At 40.6% G+C, this 22,302-nt stretch overlaps 1 protein-coding gene across 3 annotated transcripts in view; it reads right to left on the reverse strand.

Annotated features, from left to right (window-relative positions):
• FRYL (FRY like transcription coactivator) overlaps positions 1–19,892 on the reverse strand; it is a 241,791-nt gene extending 221,899 nt beyond the window's left edge. For 2 of the 3 annotated variants that reach the window (XM_036020309.1, XM_036020304.1), the window contains exon 1: positions 19,664–19,892. The gene's annotated coding sequence lies outside the window, so the exon portion shown is untranslated. The remainder of the gene's footprint in view (positions 1–19,663) is intronic. The other variant, XM_036020307.1, reaches the window with a different exon arrangement.
• Between the last annotated feature and the right edge of the window lie 2,410 nt (positions 19,893–22,302).

Genomic DNA, 22,302 nt, shown 5'->3' on the forward strand with positions numbered 1-22,302 from the left:
TTATGCAAGGTAATGACTCTTGTGGAACATGGGGGTCCCTCCTAAACCAAGTTAGCCACATACCCATTCAGGTGAGCCTCATGATTCACTGCTAAGCTTCACCTGGAAAGAGAGGAGAGGCTCAGAGGCTAGTTCTGGCTGTTCTCTTTGAGGGTTGCTGAAGGAGCCCCACCAAAGAGAGCATATGCTTCCCTGATGGTGAGCCGTGCCCACCCCCAACCCCAGCCCCATATCCTCTCGGGTGAATCTGATGGGTAACGTGCCCTTGGCAATCCATAGGCCTGTCTAGTTGAGCACCAAGAAAATTCCCTGGCTATTTTCCCTGGGAAAATTCCACCACTCTCCTGCAGTAACCCAGACAGGACACGGCAGTGGCCTGGACCAGGATGGTAGTGGTGTAAATAGGAAAAAAACGGTAAGATCATAAATACAATTTGAAGGAGACCTTAGAGGATCCTTATTGAATAGAATGTGAGATGTGACAAAAAAAAAAATAAAGGATAGTGCCAAGATTTTTGAGTTTTGCAACCAGAAAATTGGAGTGAAAAATGTTAGGGAGGGAAGCCTGAGTATCAGAAGTTCAATCAATTTCAGACAATGTTAAGTTGAAGGTCATTCATCATCTCACTTTCTCCTCAATGACCCAAGGTGGCTGCAGTAACTCACATGAACTCACATGACAGCATCCAAAAGAATGAGTATCCCTTCTAACCTGAAGAAAACCAGAGTCCCGGCAGCCTTCCCTGATGAGTCACTATCCCTAAACCAATCACTGGCAAGGAGAATGGAACTAACACAGTTAACTTCAGGCTAAGCAACATTCACAAATTGCCCACTTTGGGTTGGTGGGGAGGGGGCATGGAGCACATGAGCACTAAATAACCTGAACAAAAGCAGGCCTCTATTAGCAAGGAAAGAGGGGACTAACAGGTGCAGTGTCTGTCAAAAGTATTAGCAAGGGTATTATTGGATGAACCATCCTCATCGATGTTAAAAGTCATCAGAATAAAAGAAGTGAGATTGGTAATCAAGTCCAGGTACAAAACAAGTCAGGGAACCAGGTGATAAAGGAGAGGAAGTGACTTAACTCTGTTCCATGAAGAAAAGACATAGAGACACATTCTGTGAAATTTCACAACCACCAAAAGATTCTAAATGATTTGAGGGGGGGAAAAAAAGAATTAAGAATCTGACTAAAACCAGAAACTCCCAACTGTAGCAGAGCAATGTCTCAAAAATTTTTCCAGAGTGAAATAATTTTGACCCACACTCGTAGATCCAAATGTTTAATCAAGTGAAAAGGCAGAATAACGAAATTTTCAGACATGTAAGGACACATTACTGGAGGATCTCTAGCAAACAAGTATGGAAACCTAATAAAGTGGATGTGAGAACACAAGAGACAGTGGAAATGAGCCAAGAGTGAAATGAAAAAGGACTCCCAGGATGACAGCTGTGCAGCGGGACTAGACAATAATTCATCCCATTAAAACAGAAAATTAGTGAGCTCCATGAAAGGAAGAAAGGAGTGGATGCTGTTCAAAAGACAGAATAACTTAGAAGCTGGCTTATTGACAGGAATGTGGTGTTTCTTTCTCAATAGGAAAAAAAAAGGGATATCTAACAGAAAACTCCAGCAGAATGCTGCTGCTTGCTACAACTTTCCTCCCTTATTGCCAAAGGAACCCAGTTTTTTTAAGGTATCGGGTGAGAAGCCCATGATTAGGGAAGTGGCCCCTCTCCCAGGCCCATGGCATGCATTGCCACAGGTCTAAACCAAGCCTGGAACTCCCCTGGCCAGCTTTCGCCTGACCAACTGCTCCTGTTCCATCGTGGATGAGCAATTCAGTTCAGGCCAATGGGACAGACAGGAAGACCACCTGGGGAGCTCCTTGAAAGATTTTCCTCCATATAAAAAAAGAGAGACCTGGATGGGAGTGGGGGTTCTATAAAGGGAGTTATTAGGTGATTAGTGAAGTTGAATATGGACTATGTATTAGACACTAATATTGTGGTAGACAGCATGTACCACTCACAAAGATTCACCACCAGGTGTGAGGAGTATGGTTAAGCTCTCAGCTTCATCAGAGTTGGTGTCGGCTTTCAAAAGAGAGTTTGGCTCTTCTCTGGATGACTGAAAAAGGCAAGGCACAAGATAAGCCCTTTCTGCCCAACACAGAACTCCTCACTCCTCTGATGGACAATCTTGATTCCAGATCTGCTCCTTGTGCAGACGGACTGGGTGTCACCACAAAACCAGACAGCTCCACCTGCCCGATCCTGCCTCTTTGAATTTTGTGCAATCCTAATTCTGGCTCAGCATCTGCTTCCCAAAGAACTCAACCTGCGGCCAATAGCGATGTAAGATCTCCTGAATTTAATCCCTGTTCCATGATCACATGAGAGTCCTTTTCCTAGGTGATAAGTGGTGAAACACTGAGAAGTTAAAAACTCACAGTCCCTGTAACTTTCTTGCAAAAGATTCACCAAAATAAAAACAATAACTATAGGTCTAGATATAGAGGCAAAGATTTAAAAACCACAAAAGACAAATACAGCAAAGCATTCATAACTGATGAACTGGGTGAAATTTAGACAAGAGTTCACATTACTATTCTTAAAACTTTTTAATGAGCTTTTAAAATGTTCAAACATGTTTTAAAATGAGAAAGATCAAAAAGCAGCAGCACCCGTTCTAGGCCCTTCTTCCTGTAACTCAGAAAAAGACACCTGGAGCTACTGCAGCCACTGGCAAGAAGAGCAAGGTCAAGGCCATCACATGTGTCACCTGTGGTTGGATAGTCTGTAAAACGCTGCCAAAAACAACCAAAACAATATACCAGGAAAAACAAAAACGTTATTCAAGGAAGTCATGGTTCAAATGTGAAAAAAATACATGTATATGACATGACTTGGAGCAAGTGACAGATCACAGGAAAAGACTCCATTGGTCTTTGATCCTAGGAATGTCACCCTTCTATTGGCATGGGTTCATGACATGGGTGTGTGGGAAGGAAATGCATCCGTAACTCACTACTCTGCAATGAACAGTCGCACAATGATTAAGACGCATAGAACAACATAAAAACAAAGCACCAAAGACTTCACTAAGGTTACAGAACAAAATGTAACTGTTTTCAATCAGAGTGTAAAAGGTACAGCTGACAGAAAGTGAGAGATGCAGAGGAAGATGCAAAGAAAAAAGGAAAAAAGAAGAAGCAGCAAAAAGACTAGGATTCTGAAGGGGGGGTGGAGGTGCAAGAGGATATAGGGGGATAAATGATAATGGAAAATATACAATTTAAAAGAAAAAAGCCCTGGTTGTTGTGGCTTAGTTGGATGGACCATTGTCCCACACACCAAAAGGTTGTGGGTTTGAGTCCCAATCAGGGCACATACCCTAGGTTGCGTGGGTTCGGTCCCTGGTCAGGGAGCATATGTGAGGCAATGTACTGATGTTTCTCTCTCATACTGATGTTTCTCTCTTTCTCTTCCCTTCTCTCTAAAATCAGTGAACATATCTATTTTTTTAATTGTTAAAAGACCAGAATTTCAACTTTGAATCTCGTAAGACTAAAAGCCTCCTCTAAACACACTCTACTTGACTCATTTAACAGTTTTAATGAAATTCACCAATATATTCATCACTTTTTAAAGATTTTATTTATTTTTTAGAGAGAGGGGAAGGGAGGGAGAAAGAGAGGGAGAGAAACATCAATGTCTGGCTGCTTCTCATGCACCCTCCCACCCCCACCAGGGACCTGGCCTACAACCCAGGTATATGCCCAGACTGGGAATTGCTGGACAACAACCAATCCACTGAGCTACACCAGTCAGGGCTACTCATCATTTTAATTACGCTATTTGTCTTTTTATTTTTGAGTTTTTATAGGAGTTCTTCATACAGGATAAGGCAAAAGTAGGTTTACAATTTTAAGTATACAAAATACATAATTTATTTTTGTACTATTATTTATTAATTATTGTATTCTTTTCTATGCAAACTGTAAACCTACTTTTGCCCAACCCTGCATATCCTGCAGGGATATAATTAGAAAATATTTTCTCCTATTTTGTAAGTTGTCTTTTCACTTTCTCCGTGGTGTCCCTTAAGGCACAAAACTTTCTAATGTTGACGGAGTCCAGTTTATCTATATTCTGCTTTGTTGCTTGTGCTTTTAGCAGCACATATAAAAAGGCTTTGCCTAACCCAAGGTCACTAAGATTACTCATAATTTTTTCTAAGGTTGTTATAATTTTGGCTATTGCATTTAGGTCTGTGTCATGTGTTTAGTTAATTTTTGTGGATGTTGGGAGGAAGGGGTTCAAATTCCTTCCTGTGCACATGGATCTCCAGGTGTCTCAGTACTATTTGCTGAGAAGACTATCCTTTCCCTGTTGAAATATCTCGGCACCTTTGTCAAAAAAAACCCTGATCATAGGGTTTATTTCTGGACTGTCAATACTAGTCAATTGATTTATATATACTGATGCCTTTCAACTAAGACAAAATCCACGTAACACAAAAATTAACGATTTTAAACTATACAATTTAATATACTCATGATATTTTGCAACCAACACCTTTATCTAGTTCCAAACCATTTCCAGCAGCTCCCCGCCAAAGGAAACCCACACCACTGAGCAGCCACTCCCCACTCCTCCTGGCCCTGGCAACCACTAGTCAGATTTATGTCTCTGTGGAGTTACCTGCCCTGGATACTTCATGTAAATGGGATCATAAAACACGTGATCCTTTGTGTTCAGCTTTCTTTGCCTGGTATAATGTTTTTGAGGCTGACACATTCTGCAGCATTTATCAGTACTTCATTCATTTTTCTGTCTGAACAACATTCCACTGTCTGGCTCTACCACCTTTTGGTTATCCATTCATCAACGGATGTGCATTTGTGCTGCTTCTACCTGTGGGCCAATGCAAACTGCTATACAAGTCCCGCTATGAACATTCAGGCACAAGTATTTGTTTGAATACCTATTTCCAATTCTTTTGGGTACATACGTAAATGTGTAATATTTGGGTCACATTATAATTCTTGGATTAACTGTTTGAGGAACTGCCAAACTGTTTTCCACAGCAGTGGCCTCATGCCACATTCCTACAAGCCAATACGCAAGGGCCCTAATTTCTCCATATCCTCGCCAACACTAATTTTGTTCTGGGACTCGTTTTTAAATGTGATATCCGGAACTTAATGCAATACTCCACATGCAGTCTAGACAGTATAGAATCGAGTCAAGACTAACACCTGTCCCTTTCTGAACCTCCTCCTCCTGCCGGTCCAGACTAGGATTCTATGAAGACTTTCTGATAGTCACGTTACATTTTATATCCATACTGAGTTTATTACAGTAATTAAAGTAGCAATGTTGTTTGGACTCAAACACATCTTCCTCACCCCATAACTAATTATACAGCTGTTTTCTGAGCGCCATACACCTCGAACTCCACTAACTAATCATGTTAGCCTTAGCCCACCATTTCAGTCAAGACACATTATTTTCAAAAGTTAACCTTTGAAAATTAATTTCATCCAAAAATTTGATCAGCATACTATCAATGTTTTCATTCACATCATTATAAAAATATGGGTAGTGACCTTCAGTATGTGACTAGAAATATTTCTCCAGCAGTCCTCAATTCATTTTTCATTAATTTTTGGAAGTGCTACTCAAACCATCACATTTCCACATAATTTTATGGTCATCCAGACCCCCTTCTCCCCCTGGTTAACAGAGAAAACTGTTACTAAATATCTAGCTAAAATCCAATACTGTATAATTATACATTATCTTTTAAATTCTCTTAACCCACAGTCTAATAATTCTATCTAAAAAGAAGTAGGGTTAGTCTAACATTATTGTCTTCATTAAGCCTGTGTATAATACTTTCCTTTAAAAATGTAATCACAGTTAATGTTTTTAGCACAGAAAATGCAATGAACTCAGATTAGATGATACTAGGTTTCAAATCATATTCTGAGGTTTTTAGCAACATTAAAATATAATACCATGAAAAAAAAAAAAAGCATTACAGCCCTGACTGGTGTTGCTCAGTGGATTAAACGCTGGCTGTGAACCAAAGGGCCACCAGTTCGATTCCCAGTCAGGGCACTTGCCTGGGTTCCAAGCCAGGTGAAAGGCAACTGCGCATTGATGTTTCTCCCCCTCTCTTTCTCCCTCCCTCCCCCTCTCTCCAAAATAAATAAAATCTTAAAAAAAAAAAAAAGCATTACATAGCACTCAAGGCAAAACATGCAATAACAATACCTCACATTATACTTCAGATCATCAAGACAAATGTGTTGTCAATTTACTGTAAATTGACAAGAGTTTCTCCTCAACCATATAAAGTTCAACAGGAAAAAGTTTTACGCATGTGTTCACAAAAGAAGATAAACTAGCAAACTAGTTTGCTTCTAATAACATATTAAAACCAATTTCCCTAATTCCTTTAAGAGCATATTCCTAGTCCACAACTCTCTTTTACAAAGCTTTCACAGGTTGTTCCAGTTTAAGATATCCTCTCTCTACTTTGCCCTTTCCATGGTACCTGCTTCTATCTGCCACTAGGTTTGACAGTCATCGATGCTTGATAGTTATTGCCGAGTAACTGATCGTTTAGTTACTGTCTGCCATAGAACCCTGAGGAGAAGAGACTCTCGTTCTTTTTTAACTGCATCACAGCCAACACAGTATAGTGCTTAGAAAAAAAGGTAATTCATATATTTTCATATAATATGTATAAACCTATAAAGAATTTAAAGTAAGAAGTATCTGATATATCTGAAGACACTTTAGGATCCTGTTTCTTTAGGATGATTGAAGTGTGATAACTAAGAGAAAGCAGGTTCAAGCAGGGGAGAGAGCATGTTAAGAAACAAGGGGATTCTCCAAGACAGGGCAGCTCCGTGTGTATTTCAAGGTAGTGGGCAAAGAGGCAGGAAAGAAATGAAGATACGAAAGGTGGAGGGAAATGTGGAGAGTAAGATTCTGGGGCTCAAGTGACGAGAAGGAAAGGACATCTTTTTTTCTGCAAAGGGAAAACTAGGTAAGGAGATACGTTCAAGTAGACCCGGGGTAAATTCAGCAGACTGTGTGAAGAAAGAGAATGTTTGTTTAGCTCCTAATAGGTATTCAGTAAGTACTACATCGGTTTCCTGTTGCTGTGCTGACAAACTACCACAACCTTAGTGAGTGGCTTAACACAACACAAATGTATTATCTTACAGTTCCGGAAGTCAGAAGTCCACAACTGTTCTCACAAGGGTAGAATCAAAGTGTCAGCAGACTACACTCCTTTCTAGGAGCGCTAAGGAGAATCCATTTTCTTGCCTTTATGCGTTTACAGAGGCTGCCCACATTTCTTAGCTCATGGCCCACTCTATCTTCAAAACTAGCAATGACTGGTTGACTCCTTCTCGGGAAGCCCTGTCTCTGGTTCTGCCTCTTCTGCCTCCTGCTTTTTCTTTTAAAGACCCTTGTGACTCCATTAGGCCCACCTGATAATTCAGGACACTCTCCCTCTTCTAAACTTAGCCGCTCAGCAATCTTAATTTCATCTGAAACCTGAAGTCCCACTTGCTATGAAACACAGGATTTGCAAGTTCCATGGATTAAGGTGTGCACGTATTTGGGAAGGCTATTATTCTGCCTGCCATAATCACTAGTTCATGTTTCATGTCTATCTTTTTATTTAATCCTTACAACAATTCTATAAGGGAAATCGTTTCCTCATTTTATACACGAGGGATCTGAGGTTACCCACGGCATTTTCAGAGACTTTAAATGACTTAACCCAAACTGTTGGGCTTACAGGAGACACTACTATAAATGTTTCTGGAGCTGAACCAGTAGAACTATGACTCAGATAGCACCGCCTCCACCGGCACATAAACATCATATATACGTAAGGCTTGTGTGTGTGTGTGTGTGTGTGTGTGTGTGTGTTGGGGTGAAGGGAAATATACATACAAAAAGTAAGGCTTTTTCTTGCCACCTAATTCAACCAAAACCACCTCTCTTCTCATCACTTTATATTTGAGATCTCTGTGCATGATTCTGTTTAAAGAAAAGTTTTTTAATCTCTACACATGATGCTACATGCCATTTAGGCTTTGGTGAATGAGGAGAGGTCATATGTTAAGAAACAAGGCTAAACTATATGAAAAGGTGACATACTAGATGTGAAAATCCAATGTATTTATGTATCTCTGAACTTTCTCTTACCAATTGTGGATGTACTACAAAATTTAAATTTGTAGATTTCTTCTTCAACTGTACAATTTTAGGTTTCAGATTTGAACATATATTTTTTAAACTATTTTAAGCATTCAGATAAATTCCCCAAGGTGTAATATATTGGATTAGAGATTATCAACATTTTAATGTCTTGACACATATAAACCATTATCTTTCAGGATCCCATCAACCATATGGGAATGCATCCTTTTTAATAATTGTTGAGGTGATGTAATTGATTTCCAGGTATCCCTTCTCATATAATAATGATCTCTTATGATATTCCTCGACTCTTCCCTAGACCCCTGGGTAACAATAATCATCTTTTTATGTCCTGAAAGAGACTACAGACACAGAATGGAGATCAGGGAAGGGGCCTGTGATGACAGCAGAAGCCTTGTCAGTAAGTGGCTGTCAAATGCTGAGACTGAACTTGTACCTCTACAGTGGCCATTTTTAATCTTTCTTGGATTACGGCCTCTGCTTTGAGAATCTCACGAAACTGTGGGCCTCTCACTGCAAAAATGCAAATGAACACATACTCACAATTTTTCATACAACTTATTTCACTGCATTTTAAATCAATTGCCAACACAGATCACATAATGCCAGTCTTTGCCAGGATATCTGTATGTCTCATTTTGGGTTCTGTTCCAAAATTTGTTACACCCAGGAAAAAAAATCCAAAGTATGCAATAAAACAAACCAAACTTTATTTTCTAACAAGTAGATACCAAAGTAGTGGTGACTGATGGCTGCGCAGTCCCTGCACCAAAGCGCAGCTCTAGGGGGAAACCCACCTCTCTCACATCCTTCTCCAGGGAGGGCTGGGAAAACAGGTGTTAGAAGGCTCAGGGCCCAATAGCCAGGGAAGAATAACGTTGACTGAACTTAACGAGTGTTTCCCAAAACAGTGACATTTTATACTTGTATATGTTTATAGAGGAAAAGATATGGTTTCAGAGATTGGGAGATATTAAGGTAAATTTTAAATACTGGGGGGCCAAAAAACCATACCAGACCTACTCTGTTCCTACACTTAAACCACAGGTGGCAAATGCAAGGTCCACGTGCCAACGCAGCCCTCTACCTTGTTGTATCTGGCCTGGCACCTTGTTTCTACCCAACGGCAGCACCAAGCTCTCGCTTAATTGTTAAGGAGTAGTTACATTTACACAGTCCTAAAATTACATTCAGCCCTTTGTAGGCAACCACAAGGCTAATGTGGCCCCCAGTGAAAATGCGTTTGACACTCCTGACTTAAAGCATTCAAAATGTATTATGTTCAGAGTGGAGTACATGCACCTTTCAGAGGCAGGGCAATCAAGTCAACCAATGGGGTAAAAAGAAAATACTGGAAGATTATTCATACGTGTTATCTTAAATTTGAAATGTAGGCTTTAAAAATATTCAGTATGTGAACCTGACAACAGCACCCTCTCTTGGTCCTGCATCAGGCAGCTTCAGGCTTGGGGCATTCACATGAAGTGTGCTGATGCCACAGACTGGCTCCCGTGACCTCCCGTCACCTATGGGCAATCTGAAAAGCACTCTTTTGTTTGTTTGCAGGGCAAGCACAGTTGTGGAAATACAAGATTTCTCCACAGCATCATTCCAGAGTCCACTCTCCAGCCCCTTGGGGGACTGTAGGAGCAGCAGCAGAGGCTCCTGATGGGACTAATCCTAATCCTGGACTTGCAGCTACAGCTCCGTCCTGCAGCCTCCAGGGCACGTGGAGGCAAGTGCAGCAGAGGTGGCAGGAACTCTGGAGTCCAGCACAGCTCTAGGGGTGTCCTCTGAACTCCCTCTGAGGGGGACCTGTGTATTGCCCCCCTAAAATGTGCTCTTAGGCCCTGGTAACAATTATGTAAGGACCTAATAACTTTATTAAATCTCTCCTAGCTTAAAACACTCAGAAAGGTTTCTGTTTCTGACACTGAATACATACAGTGTGACCTAAAGGAAAGGTGGCAGTTTGACCCTCTGGAGGGCACATTTGTGATATCCTCACTTGCTGGTTCACTTTCAGCATCAGGCAGTGTCCTGCAGCTTACATGGGCCCAATGAAATATACTGGCAGATCTCATTAGAATTGTATCACTCACTAATGAATTTTTTAAAGATTTTTGCAAAAAAGGGGCATATAAGACATAATGTTAGTAAAGCAAAATACAAGCAAACAACAAGAAAATGGGATAATTAGCAACTGCCTGTTACCAATACTAGTGCTTTACCAAAATTTTTAAGTGATTATCTTATAAAATGAAAAATTATAAAACTTTTAGGAAAAAAAATCTTTGGGACCTAGGACTAGGTGAAAGGTCCACAGACAAGACACCAAAAGAAGAATTCATCAAAGAAAAAAATTATTAAATCCAGTGCACGAAAATGTAAAACTTTCTTGCTCTATAAAAGTCCCTGTTACAGGATGAAAACACAAGCTGCAGATGGAAGAAAAAAATTTTACCAACTATCTGTCAGACAAGGGACTTTTATCCAGAATATGTAAAGAGCCTCAAAACTCAACAATGAAAAACAATCCACTCTGCTCATTATGGAAGCAATTAATGTGCCCAGTAAGGAAAAGCAAATTTAAAACACAGTAAGATATCACTATACAATTATTAGAATGACTAAAATTTTTAAACCAGTGAAAATACGAAATTCTGGCAAGCAGACGGAGGAACCAGCTCTCTCCTGCACTGCCAGTGGGAACCTACAGCCACTCTGGGGAAGAGTCCTCTGGGTTCTCGTCAAACTAAACATGCTTACAGCAAACCCAGCAATTCCACTCTTGGGAATTGACCCGAGGAATGAAAACTTTCATTCACAAAACCCCATACATCTTTATTCACAACAGTCCCAAACTGGACACAACTCCTATGTTCTTCAACAGGTGAATACTCAAACTGTGTACTGCAGCACATCCATACAGCGAATGCTACTTGGCAGTAAGAAGAAATGAACTACTGACATATTCAACAACTTGGATGGTTTTCTAAGGCGTTATGCTGAGTGATTCAAAAGGTTACATACGATATGATTCCCTTTATGTAAAATTCTAAAAAATGACACAATCACAGAGATGGAGAACAAATTAGTGGTTGCCAGGAAACAGGGATGATGGGGATGGGGGAAGGAGAGGACCTTGAGCTGCATGGGGTGTTTCTTGGCAGTGACAGAACAGTACTGTATCCTGATTGTTGTAGCAGTGACACAAATCCACACATGAAATGCTGTCAAACTACACAGAACGACGCACACACATGAGTGAGTGCATTAAAAACCAGAAAATCTGAATACGGCTACTTCTCAGTATTGTGCCAATGTCAGTTTCCTGGTGTTATGTAATGTAATGCAATATAATATTATGTTACATTATATGTTATGTTATATTATTATGTAAGGTGTTAAAACTGAGTGGTGCTGAATGAAAGTTAGACAGAACTCCCTGTATTATTTTTTTACAATTTCCCATGAGTCTGATTATTTCAAAACAAAAAGTTTTTAAAACAATGACATTCAACCATACTTATCTTAAAAATTACTAATGTTTTAAGTAGAATCAAAAGCATGGAAATAATGCCTTTCAAAATGTTTTTCATCTTTATTTCACTTTTTGTTAATTTCTTATTATGTATATAATATGTAGTATATAGTTTACAACAAACTTACACATATTAAGAATGCAGACACTGCCGGTATAACATAAAATTTCTACAGACCTCTATTACAGAGGCTGCGTATGTCTAAGAGTCTATCTATCCATTCCTTAAACTTTTTACTTGGGTAAGCATATGCTAGATCAGGAAAAATACTGGACTGGGAATGGAAAAGAACTCAATTCTGTCCACAATTTAATAAACAAATCACAACCTCATTCTCATCTACAAAATGTGAGAACTGTATTAGCTTATTCCCAAGGCCATTCCAGCTCTATGAACGTGACTCTGAACTCCACAACAGGAAAAAGTGAAACCACCATAAAGAAATCTACAACTAAAACTCTAACCAGTATTTACTGAACATATACTAAGGGTTCAGTATTAAATATAAGACACAGATCTAAGCTGTCATCAACACAAACAGAGAAGGTCATCTATGAAGATAATTTTACCTCAAAGAAAGTAGATCAGTTACCAAAAGATCCAGTTTAAATATAAATTATCTAGGAAACAGGCACATGTGGCATTTTACACGCATCCTCACAGTTCTTTAAGGCCTTTAATCTCTGCTCATGGTATTACATATATTTGGTTTTGTTTGACAACAAGTATCCTGGTGCATAAGCTTGCGGTTGTGGTGGGTCTTACAAGAAGCAGAGTATAAAGACATGCAAAAAATAATCATTCTCCAACCACTTGAGTTAGACTTAAGACAGAATTAAGAGGTCCATTATTCAGAGGAATTTAGACATCTGCACCACTCTGCTACACCACCTTCTGCTATCCGGAAATATCACCTACCTGAAACATAGTCCAAAACCAGAAAAGAAGCAAGAGTCCTCCAGACAGTAAAAACCAACATAATAAGGTCCGATCACTAAAGCTCCACACTCAGGAAGTCCTTGGTTCCTGTTCCCCACACGGAGCCTTCAGTCATTTTTATCCACAGTTCAACAGAGTGTTTATGGGTTCTAGTGTCATAGCGCACTGAAAATGTTAAATGAGAAAGGCAAGGAAACTTCTACAGACAGGTGTGATGAGAGCAAACAAAAGGACACAGCTAGTGGTAAAGTAATTAGCAAGTCAACCCCAAAACCACACATAATTTAGAAAGGAATGGTTTTACCAACAATGAACAAAATATTGTGGTATGTACATTGCTGACTGAGCAGATTAATGGCTAGAGGTTCTTCTGCAAAGATACAAACGGAACCACCAATGTTATTTTTTTTTTACCAGTATAATAGACAGCATAATTTGCCCTAGCTGGTGTGGCTCAATGGATTGAGCTCTGGCCTGCAAACCAGAGTCACTGGTTCGATTACCAGTTGGGGCACACACCTGGGTTGCAGGCTGGTCTCTGGGGGGGTTGCTCGAGAGGCAACCACACATGCGTGTTTCCCTTCCTCTTTCTCCTTCCCTTCCCCTCTCTCTCTAAAAATAAATAAATAAAATCGTTTTTAAAAAGTTTTATAAAAAACAAAGAAATGATCAGGAGCCTGTAAAAACTATAATCAACGGAGATAATTACAGAAAATTTTCAGAAAAATTATCATTTTGCCTTCAGAGACAGTACCTATACAGTACATATCATGACATTTAGTAAGCACTCATTAAATTTAGCTACCCTTATTATTTATTATGAGATGGAAAATAAGGACTAGCAGAGCTGACGGCAGTATTGATGATCACAGCGGTCAGGCAGTCAACAAACACAGAAGTGCCTACAAGGCCACCAGCACTGTGCAGGGACACATAAAAGTTCACCATAGTCAACCGAGGAAGCATTATTTTTGATCAAATAGATGGTGAGTTGCACAATACAATATTTTGAACCAATGAAGTAAATATCACATGAAGCAATGATTAGAACTTACTGAGTACTCGCAACTTCTTTCAAAGCACTGTCCTTTATTTAAGTCCAGTATGCAGAACTCAAGACACAAATTGTCTACTTGAAAAGTCACCAAATGATTAAATGAATATAAAGAAGTGTTACCAAAATCAGTCTTAAGACATTCATAGGGTGGGGAAAAAATATCTTTTCCCATTATTCTCCAGGCTTAGGTAGAATAAGTATTTAGATAAGTAAATCCCTTTTAAAGAAAATCTTTCTAACTTGGAGCTACATACATCACAAAAGACCCTCTCCACTCCTAGGATTAACACAAATGCATTAGGAGGAACCAATTTATATAGGAAGGTACATCTATTAAAATGTAATTTTTCATGTCTATGAAATGTCCAGACCAGAACAAGCCAATGTATACAGACAGAGATGTAGATCAGTGGTTGCCTAGGCCTGGGGGTGGGGGGTGGGATGGTAATGTGATGGGGTAATGAAAAAGTTCTAAAATTGATTGTGGTGGTGGTGCAAAATTCTGGAATATAGTAAAAACCATTATATAGTGTACACTTTAAATAGATGAGTGGTACAGCCTGTAAATTACACCTCAATAAAGCTGTTATTTTAAAACTTTAATTCTTCACAAACCTTAACTAATTCAAAACTCTGACACTGTGGTCAAACTCCACAGGATGTACCGACCTCTCCAACGTCTTCCTGGACCAGTCGTCTCCCTCCCAACAGTTCTTCAAGGTCCTGCAAGGTCCCTTTCTTAACAGCCCAGCTCCTTCCCCACAAATACAAATATCAAGCAATAGGCACAGCTGGGGGCTGGGGGGGGGGGGGGGGGCCCATTTTGTAAAAGTTAGACATATGTCACTCTGTATTTTAATACATGATTTTTCAAAATAATTATTGTCATTGCATTAAAAAATCTTGATGAAGACATCCATTATCGCATTTTTGAGTTTAAAAGAATGTGTCACTATTCTATAAGCAAAACGTGAGTTATCGAATGTAGTCTTACAATGGCAGTCTTTGAAATGGATGATCCCTGCAGGGTATATGGAAAAACACACCAGTGTCCGTGCAATTCCAGAAATATTCTGCCACATGGGAATAGCAGGGTTTAAAAAAATCTACTGCTCACATGTTTCATGTAACAGGCTCCAAGGACCTCAACCCACCTCCCAAGGGAAGAATGACCAGGTTTGTTTGTTAGGACACTTTGGATGTATCTGTTCACAAACATAAACAAGAGTGAATGATAAATTTGCCTAAACTGGCACTTTGTTTTCACTGCCTTTAATCCACATGTACCATCAATGTCTATTTAAGAATCCTACTCAGAGGAGTTCATAACTTGTGATAGAGACAGACTTAACCTTATCTTCAATGTCTAGCACGGTGCACAAAGTAGGTGCAATTCTCAATAAAAATGCACTGAATGGAGATTTCTCAGCTAATTAGGCCAACCAGCCATTTGCTTTGGGAAACCTTTTTCCCTTCTGGGCCAGCCTTAAGCCTTTAAACAACAGAATCTTATCACCTAGTTCAGCCCTAAATTGTAGCTCCCTTTTTAGGAGCAACTTCCTGTGAGGGCAAAGCCTGTGAAATGAAAACTCCTTCTTTGGCTACCATGAGAAGTGCCTGTTGGCAGTTTCAGAGTCATTTAAATGCTTTCTAGAGATGAGAAAAATCAAGAAATGAGAAGAGATTATGCTTAGAGTATATACTCCAAATGTGTTTCAGGGTCAAGGCAAATAAACTGTTCAGGGACACAGGTTTTGAATAATTTTGGAAATGATTATGAAGTCTATTTTTGAATACAAACATCCTGGTGGTAGCTTTATCATTGAAGAAAAGGTTAGAAATAAACAGAATTACTGAGCCTGGAAAAATTTATAATGTGTATAAAAATTGATTACCTGTTTCCATTCTCAATAAACACAACTTACTAAAATTTTCAAGTATGACAGTTTAAGGCCGTTCTACCTAAGGTAGCAAAAAAGGCGGGGGAGGAGAATAAACACCAAACCATTACCAAGAGTTATAATGTGATAAGGGCAGTATTATGGGAGAACTTTTAATTTATAAACTAGACATTTCTTTCATATTAATATTTTTAAATGCATGTGATACTTTGGTGGTAAGGAAAAATGATGATTTTACCTTTAAACAAACATATCTTCTCTCCCCCACCCCCCAAAATTTTAAACTTCTATAGAGCTTACACTTTTTATAAAATACTAATGGTCTCATAAAACTGCTCAAGTACTTCAGACAACAGCAGAAGGCGAGGTGGGGAGGGAGGGCCTCCAACTTCTGTGAATGTTCTTTACCCAAGTCCACAACCTAAGGAAGAACCATACACATAACCGCACTGTAGGTCAGAGCAGGCTTGTGCTGCACATGGGCTTTACAGGAGCAGAGGAGAGAGCAGCCACTTGGGATTAGAAGTGAAGCTTGCAGACACGGTGATGTTTCAGCTGGGATGATCCCTCTGGTGAGGTTCAACTACTGCTGAAATTCAGAGCACATGCTCTGCCCCCACCCTTAGTATTTTTGTAGCTAAAAATAGTTCAAGCAGAGAACATACAACCAGTGAACCCCCAGACATGCTTTATTTTTAAATTTATTTAAAAATATATAAAATGTACCTCACACAACACACATATATATACAAGATCTTAAAAAAAGACACAAAATAAATGAATAAACAAAATGAACAGAAATAGGCCCAAAGATACAGAGAGCAAGACGATGGTCGCCAATTACAAAAAGCAATGAAAACTTTCCAAACTCACCTAGGTTTCTGTCTCTAACATGTTGGCATCAATCCTGTGTCATTGCTACTGTACTGTGCACCTGTCACTGCACTAAGATACACAGTCTTTTCCTAACACATGATAATTTTGCACCTTCCCATTAAACTGTACTCTTTTGAGAGTGATGACTGCCCCGCATTCTACTTTATCTTCCCATAATTCTCCTCCTTAAACAAATGGGTTTTCAACAGAGGATGCTGACAGATTAAACCTAGTTCTAATAATTGTGACAATGAGCTATCACTGGCACAAAAGGTGTCTGTGGAACAGATATAATAATAATAAACAATTAAATTCACATTTTGTACACAAAACGGTCAATGTAATTACCCCAGTCACTGAAGCAATGGCTCTATTTTTAAATTTAGAAAGGTGTTTATTAAAAAATAAAAGTAAAATAAGTCTCTCAGTAAGTCTACAGAACATCATCTTATTTTTTTTTTTTTTTTTTTTTTTGTCAAAAGACCTAAGACAACACATGTACTGGGTACTAGGGAGGTCCTAGGCGACCCAGGGATTTTACACAAAAATGAAAGTCAATCCTAGTTCCCAAGGTTCCCAAGGGGCAGTTCACAACTCAAGAACGTCTCAGCAATGTGTATACCTAAGACAATGTGTTTTTAAAAAAGTGAAAAGCTCCCAGGAAAAATGTGTTTTCCAGAAAACATAACCTAGATACTTTTCAAAGTTAATTCTTACTGAATGTTTCCTTTACATGTGCTCTTTTAAAAGTTCAGAAATTCTTTCCTGTATTGTTTAAAGAAGTTGGTAAGTAAACCAAGACAGAAATTTGGAAATTTGGCTTAATCTTCTACTTTCTATTATGAAATGGAAAGGAAGATTCTGCATGCAAGCTTGCCGGCCACCCTTATCTCAGAAGGGTAGATTAAGGGAGTAAGGGTGGGGTGATACTAGGTGTAACAATGTCAGTTACTATCAAGATTACTACAGTATAGGACATTTAATCAATATTTCAATAACTATGTATGCAGTCAGGTGGGTACTAGACTTATAGGGATGATCACACATTTTGTAAATTACATAAATGTTTAATCGTTATGTTTTACATATGAAACTAATATAATATTGTGGGTCAGCAGTAATTGAAAAATTAAAAAATTAAATTAAAAAAGGTTACTACAAAAGATGTTTGTGTGTGTCTGCATTTCCTAAATTCTGTGGGAGAAAGAGAGTAAATCTCAAACATTATTATCTGAAACTGATTTTCAGTTTCCCAAGTAGAGTTGTTCCTTTGTTATTGCTGAGCCTATGAGCCTACGTTATTACGTTCCACACCACTCATAAGGTTACTAGTGTGTTAGTCAACTCTTTGGGAAGTTGTTAGTATTGCTTTACAAAACAGAAACACTGGGTCAGGTATGCGGACGAAATGCACTCTTCTACAGAAGTAATTTTACAAACTAACTCCGAATAGAAGAAAAAAGTGGATGGAAAGTTATTTTTGATAATGAGTAGCAAAAAAAGGCTACACAATAACATACCCACTGCTACTGTTTATAGAGTTGAGTTGCACATGCAAGTACTCTAGAAAGTGTGCACAAGAAACTGTCAAAAAAAAAAAAAAAGGAATGCTATGAAAGCATTCCTTTTCTAAATTAAGGTCTCTAACAAGGAATGTGCTGTTCCTAAACATGATTTCTTTAGCAAGTATTGACAGGTACCGCATAGCAATAATGCTCAAGATGAAAAAACTTCTTACACTTGTTTTATCAATAGTAAAAGTTGCTGTTACTAATAATAATGCCTGTGAGCTCAGTAGTAGAATTAACTTTACAGAAGATCTCTGCCAGGCAGAATAGCCTTTTAGAAACTATTACTATCAAAATTATATTTTTTCCTAATCTCATAGACCCTAGCAATTTTCTTCCTTTTCTTTTTTTCCGTTTCCTTCTCCTTTTAAAAGAACTCCGCAAGTAAGTCGAGGTATTATTTTCCCCAGTTCAAAGGTTAAGGTAAATTTGGTTTTACGTGGAGCTCTTACCCTCACCAGCACCCCCTCACTTTTTTTTTAAGTTATCTTACCCAAAAGAGTTTAATGCTCCCATATAGTCGCAAACGTACAAGAAAAGAGTTTTATGTGCCGAGGAACAAAACTGGGATGGGAGGAAGACCAACAGCAATCAAGAACCATTTCACCCTAAACATAAGCCTCTCCTGGACGCAGGAAACGAGCTTATACCCAAAGAACCTGCCGCCAAGAAACCACAACTTCCATCAATTGGCAAAGAAAAGTTGGAAGGAAGAGCTCAGCACCCAGGCAGCCTTCGCCGGAGGGGACTGAGAGCAGCAAAGACACTCGCAGGCCCGGACCGCCCTCGGGCGGTGGCTGCGGCGTCGGTTAGGCCACTTAGGCTCCGGAAAGCTCCGGGTCTGGGGGTGCGCAGCCGGCCCGTAGCGACGCGGGCACAGAGCCCGCATCCGCACCCCTCCCTACCACCGCCAGCAGTGGGCGGAGAGAGCAAAGGAAAAGAGGGACAATGCTGGGCCGGGCAGGCGATTCCGCGCGCTCCACCGGACCCCAGCACCCCTTCCGCCTGGGGCCGCCAGCTGCCTCGCCAAGTTCGCTCCTCCGCCCACCCTTCCCGGCCAGAGCAGCGCAACAGCGGCCGCTGACCTCCCGCCGCCTCGCTGCCACCGCCTTCCTCCCCCCTCGCACGGCTCTAGGAGTCTGCGAACCAGCGGCGCGCGCGAGGGGAGGCGGGTGCGCGAAGGAAGGGGGCGCGCACGAAAGGAGCCGGGCGCGCGGGGGAGCGAGGCGCGCGGCGTTCCCCGAGGACCCACTGCCGCTCCGGCGGGTTTTCGGTTTGAGGCGGGGACTGCGCCGCGGTCTAGTGTCCGTTATGAGTCTTGGCCCGAGTGGAGCAGCTTGCCAGCCATCCTGGCCCACCTCCCCCTCGGCTTCCATCAGGAAGGGCTGCCGAGCAAGGGCCGACGACCTAGTCTCCCGCCCCGGCTGGGGCCGCAAGTCGGCGGGCATCCCGGTGCCTGCCTCCTGGGCTGGAAAAGAAAGTGAAATGAAGCGCCTTTCCCCAAGCAACACCTACCCGTACCCAGTCCAAGTGCAGCTGCCTCCTCTTTAATCGCCGCTGGTCCCCGCCCTCGGGCCCCAGGCTCCGTTCTTTTGACAATGGAGCGTCCCCTTTAAGGAATAATCCGATCGGAACCGATCTGTGGTTAAACCTCCCTCCGACTCTAATTTTAACCGTATTTTTCTCTCTCCCTCTCCCGAGCCCGACGGGCGCTCGGCTGTGCAGCGAGCTCTTACCACCCTTCCCCGCCCCGCCCACTCCCCAGCCTTGCTGATTGGCGAGAAACACTACAACAGGAACAGCAGTCCTAGCACTCCACTGGCCAGTCTGGCTGCCGGTCAAAGTTACTCCCACCCTCACCCTGCCCCTTTTCCCGGGTTGGTCCTCCTTCTAATCATTCTCTGTCTTCTACTCTATCGTTGCTTTGGAGAACTGGCAGTCAAGGCTCAGCCTCCCGCCTCCGGAAAACGAACTTTATTTTTATTGGTAAAAGCGCATCTTCCTGTGCACCTGATTGGGCAAGCAAGGAGTTAGTCTGCACGCCCCTTAGCGATTATCACTCTCCCTTTACGGGTTCGAGAAATGCAGCCTCAGAGTCCTCCCTAATTTGCCATTTCCTAAGCGCCTTTCCCTTTAAATCTTGGTAGGGGTCGTGGACAAAATCGCAGTCTGTATTGGAGAAAACCGAAAAGGGAGAAAACTTCAAAATCTTCCCTAGATGAGTAATATATCCCGAGCTGGAATCTCATCCTGTGAATGGAGTGGTTACTATGAGTTAGAACAGCTGAAATTCTAGTGCTAACTCCTCCTGAGATGTACTCAACAAGTTTCCACCCACGGTCCACTGGATTCCTGCCGTCGATTCCACTGGCATTTCGCTACCCCGAAGAGCTTTAATTAGGCTATCTGCAAACCTGGAGGTTTCTTGATTCTTTCCTTGAGTTTTAAAGTTCGTTCACTTTAAAAATCATTTAAATAGTGTCCTGTAAAAGCTCCGTTTAATTCACGTCCTTTGTTTTTTCTTGGCGTTTGTCACGAGAGCTAAGTTACTTTTCTGAAAAGATTGAATAAATGGTCCCCCTCCTGCTAACTTCAAGTTGACGACGTCTGTCCCCCTTGCTAGAACTGTAGTCGGGGGCGCCCAGGTTAAGCCCAAGTGGGCACCGGAAAGTTTATTCCTTGAGGGAAAGAGGGAGCCTAGCAACAGAAACTTAACCATACAGCAAAACCTCACCCACGAAAAGAAGAAATTCCGCGGCAGCCTGGGATCTGCACTAGGATGACCCCACTTTCGCACCGGAGCTGTAAGAACCCAAAGGGTTGTGACTACCAACATTGGATACGGTTAAGTGTTGGTACCCATCTAAGAATGTTAGAGGAAAACGTTTAAGTTTTCCAATTAAGTTGGAGACTTTGGACCTCAGAATACTTAGCGCATTTGCAGTGACAGCCCAGCGGAAACCAATGGTGCCAAGAAAGTGACAGCGCTCAGCAGTACTCTGAGAGGGAGGTTAGCGCCAGAAAGGGGAAAATAAACGTCCGTAGTCAATAAGACTTTTCCGTGAGTGCAGGTGAAAAATCTCCTGGGGGTGTCCATAAATATAGAAGAGTGATAAAAGGGGAATATGGTAGGGGGTTTACGTATGTCTGGTGGGAGCAAAAGACAAGGAAACACCTGAGTTTATTTATATAGAGTCTTCACAGTTTTTGTCTATAACTCAACCCTTATTTTCAGCCTATTTCGGGTTGGATTTTTTGTGTGTGTGGTTCTTTTTCCTACAGCCAAGGTAAAGTAATGCTCCTATTTTTCTCCTCATTTACTATTCTCAAGCTTTAAGATTGCTTCTGGGTTCTGATCATCTATATTAGAATATAATCAAAATAAGACCATTCTATATTCTAGTATCTTGTATGATCTTGAAATGAAGACATCTAGTATTTCAGATGTGTATACAACTGCAGGTTTTTGTTCAAGGTCTAGGTGATGCTTTCAAGTTCTTTGTGAATACCTGCTCTATGATGACCAGATTGTTTTGTTACTCTAGCACACTGGGCCCATAACTCCAGAGGACAGCCTACAATAACCTCCAGATTATCTTCCTTACATTTAACCAACCACGCTGAGATCATCACCTTACAAATATAGTTTATATTATTTTTCCTCAATATCACACTTGCCCACAAAAAGATTATTTATCACTTTTTAGCTCATACACCCAGTCTCCTGATACTAATGCTCCTATTGGCATTTCACATGGAGAAAGAATTTAGAAAACCTGCAAACCTAGAACTTCCAAATGCAGGTCATTCTTAATTAAGGCTGTTCAGTTACTAAACACAGCCCCAATTCTAACGTTGGAGAAATTACTATTTGCACCTTCCATTCAGAGGTATTTTATCTACTACCTTCATTTCCCATCTCTAAGCCAAATCCCATTCTTTAAAAAGAAATGTTCCCCCAACGTGCCAATCTGACTACAGATTTTTAACAGCTGTGTGTATAGATCTTTGTTAAACTTGTTTAAAGAGTAAAATACTTTATGATCACTTCTCCCTATTTATATACAAAGTTTAAAAACCTTATTGAAGAACTACTAGGTAAGTCAGTCATTTGTTTTCCTCAGAAAAATTGTTACCATTTATATTGCAAAATC

The sequence above is a fragment of the Phyllostomus discolor genome, chromosome 1 (genome assembly GCF_004126475.2).
Source record: "Phyllostomus discolor isolate MPI-MPIP mPhyDis1 chromosome 1, mPhyDis1.pri.v3, whole genome shotgun sequence".
Taxonomy (NCBI): Eukaryota; Metazoa; Chordata; class Mammalia; order Chiroptera; family Phyllostomidae; genus Phyllostomus; species Phyllostomus discolor.